General features: G+C 45.8%; 1 non-coding gene across 1 annotated transcript; it reads right to left on the bottom strand.

The window, feature by feature from the left end:
• Positions 1-1,524: 1,524 nt before the first annotated feature.
• On the bottom strand, positions 1,525-1,598 carry TRNAI-GAU. The gene has a single exon. It is a non-coding gene; the product is annotated as a tRNA-Ile (tRNA).
• Positions 1,599-3,144: the final 1,546 nt, after the last annotated feature.

Below are 3,144 nucleotides of genomic sequence, written 5' to 3'. Positions count from 1 at the left end.
TCCCATAGAATGTCCTCAGGATCTTCCGAGGGTGGAAAGCTGCACTTGCTTGTGGGAAGCTGTTTGATCGAGTGGATAGAGTGCCAACTAGGAGCCAGGAGACCTGGGTCCACGGCAATTTTTGCCATGTGGAGTGTGTGACCGTGGGCAGGTCCCCTTTCTAGGCCTGATTCTTCATCCATAAAATTAGTGGGTTTGACCTGATTAAGGGACCTAAGCCTTCCCTTGTACATCTGAATCCACCAGGAAACTTTAAAAACCACTCCCTTGCCTGAACCTTACCTCCAGAGAATTCCACTCGGCCTCGAGTGGTCCTGGGCACTGGTGGTGTTACCAAACTCAGGTCCAACTGCCCACCCCCTTGAGAAGGAAAGAAAAGACTCAGGGGCCGAGTCCGTGGCGCACTCGGGAGGATGTGGCGCTGGGAGCGCAGCAGCGCTCCCGCCGCGGGTTTGGATCCTATATAGGGATGACCGGTGAGCTCACAGTGCTCACTGGCTGAGTGCAGTGCGGCCAGTCTCAAAAAGGACAAAAAAGAAAAGACTCAGAAGTCAAACGGTTGGTGTTAGAAAAGCAGATGTATTCAGCTGAAGGAGATGGTAGGCTATCCCATCTCAAAGTCTTAGATTTACTGTGGGTTTTTTAAAGGAGGGGTTGAGGGAATGGAACATGGGAGGCAAAAAGCAGGAGAGGAGGAGATGTGAGCTATGGAGAGTCAGTGTCTGAGTCAGGTACAAGGTCTTGCCAAGGCCTCATCTGTTTTCTGTTCTCATTTTTTGCTGTTATTTCAGGGCCCTGCAGGATTTTGATTTGCTCTGGTGTAGAACCATCTTTTCTGCAGTCTTTTGCATAGTTTCACTTTGCAGAGCTCTGGCTGACTTGGCTGGTGCCCAGGGTCAGCTTCCAGTCATTTGGTCTTGATCACTTCTCAAAACTCTACAAGTCTCAAATAATTGTTAGCTTTGCAAAGTACTGATTAGCTTATCAACTTGTTTTCCTATTTAGCAATTAAGATAAAATAGGGGATGGGAAGGAAAAGTGGAGAGACAAAAAAAATAAATGTCCTTTTACCCTGCTTCCCTTGCAGCCCGGGCAGTCTTAAGTCCCACCATGGCTTCAGTCCTGCTCACTCCAACAGTTTATAAACATGCCCTAAATGATTCTCATGTTTGGCTGGGATTGAGAAACTCTGGACTAGACCACCACCTCCAGTTCTGAAATTACACCTCCAGGGACTAAGGTCTCTTCAGTTCTAAAACTTTACTTCTCCATAGAAATAGCACGGAAGGAAATAAGCACTGTATTGAGGATCTGATGGCACATTTGTGATATTTGTTTATTCCTCACATAGTCTCTAGGTCGTCGTAGTCACCACACCCATTTTCNAGGAAATAAGCACTGTATTGAGGATCTGATGGCACATTTGTGATATTTGTTTATTCCTCACACAGTCTCTAGGTCGTCGTAGTCACCACACCCATTTTCTTTTCTTTTCTTTTTTCTTTTCTTTTTTTTTTTTGCATCTGGCCAGTACAGGGATTGAACCCTGGACCTTGGTGTTATCAGCACCACACTCTAACCAACTGAGCTGACCAGCCAGCCCCTACCGTACACATTTTCACAGTTGAAGTGAGATTGAAGTCAGGACATTTTGACATTCCTTCAGCAATATTTGCTGAGTACCTACTGTGTGTCAGACACCGTTGTAGGTGCCGGGGACCCACGATGAACAAAACAGACCAAGTCCCTGCTCTCCTGAAGCTAACGTCCCAGTCTAAGAGATGGATGATTAGGGCTACCCTAAGTCCCTGGTGTGCCTGAGATCATTAGCTCTTAACTATTTTTAGCACGTCTTTTCACTCTCAAAATTTCCTGGTTTGAATGTAAAATGATATTCAATAGATAATAAACAAAAAAAAATGAACAAAGTAGATGGTGATAAAAGGCAGTAAAAACAACCACAACATTGTCTTCTAAAAATAATGCCATGACTCATGGATAAACATTTCTCTCTCGGTATATGTAGTATATTTTGACAAAATACTGTGGTTATTTGGGAGAATGGCTGCTTTGGATTGGATGGTCAAGAAATGCCTCCCTGAGGAGGGGACATGTGAGTTGATATGTGATGGCATGCAGAGACCTGGGGTGCTGTTCCAGGCAGCGGGAACGCAAGTGCAAAGGTCCTGAGGTAGCAAATAAGCCTGTGTCTGAGAAAGGAAAGATGGTCACTGCAGCCAAGGCCCAGCAAGTGCCTGGAAGACAGCAGGAGATGAGACCTAAGAAATGCGCAGGGCAGGTCTTGAGCAGCCACTCTCCCAAATAACCACGGTATTTTGTCTAAATAGAGAGAGCACATGCGAGAGTGAAAGACGAGAGAGAAATGTATATCATGGCATTTTTTTCAGAAGACAATGTTATGGTTGTTTTCTTTATGATTTTTTATCACCATCTATTTTGTTCATTTCATCAGCCATGGGAGGGTTTGGATCCTGTCCTCAGGGCAATGGGAAGGCTTCAGAAGGGCTTAAGCTGGGGGGAGCCATGATCTCATTCAGTGGTCATTAACTGGGGTCATTTCGCCCCTCCCAGAAAACATTTGGTAATGCCTGGAGACACTTTTGGTTGTCACAACTAGAGGGGAGGAGCTACTGGAATCTAACAGGTAGAGGCTAGGATGCTGCTAAACATCCTGCACTGAACGGGACAGGTCCCCTCCACACCTCCCCCAACAAACACTTATCCAGTCCAAAATGTGAAGAATGCTCAGGTCTTTAAAAGATCACTCTGCACGGTTGGTGGGGATGTACAACGGTGCAGCTGCTATAGAAAACAGTATGGTGCTTCCTCCAAGATTTAAAAATAGAATTTCCATATGATCCAGCAATAACTCTTCTTGGTATATATCCAAAAGAATTGGAAGCAGGGTCTTAAAGAGATACACCCACGTTCATAGCAGCATTATTCACAATAGCCAAAAGATGGAAGCAAACCTGAATGTCTATCAACGGATGAATAGATTAAAAAATAAAAATGCATGGGCCGGCCCGGTGGCGCACTGCTACAGTGCGCTGCTTGGGAGCACAGCAGCGCTCCCGCCGAGGGTTCGGATCCCACATACAGACTGGTTCCCGCTCACTGGCT

Source organism: Galeopterus variegatus, unplaced genomic scaffold (assembly GCF_000696425.1).
Source record: "Galeopterus variegatus unplaced genomic scaffold, G_variegatus-3.0.2 Scaffold188, whole genome shotgun sequence".
In the NCBI taxonomy this organism is placed as follows: Eukaryota; Metazoa; Chordata; class Mammalia; order Dermoptera; family Cynocephalidae; genus Galeopterus; species Galeopterus variegatus.
The sequence above is the reverse complement of the archived record's forward strand: the minus strand, read 5'-3'. Positions and strand labels throughout refer to the sequence as shown.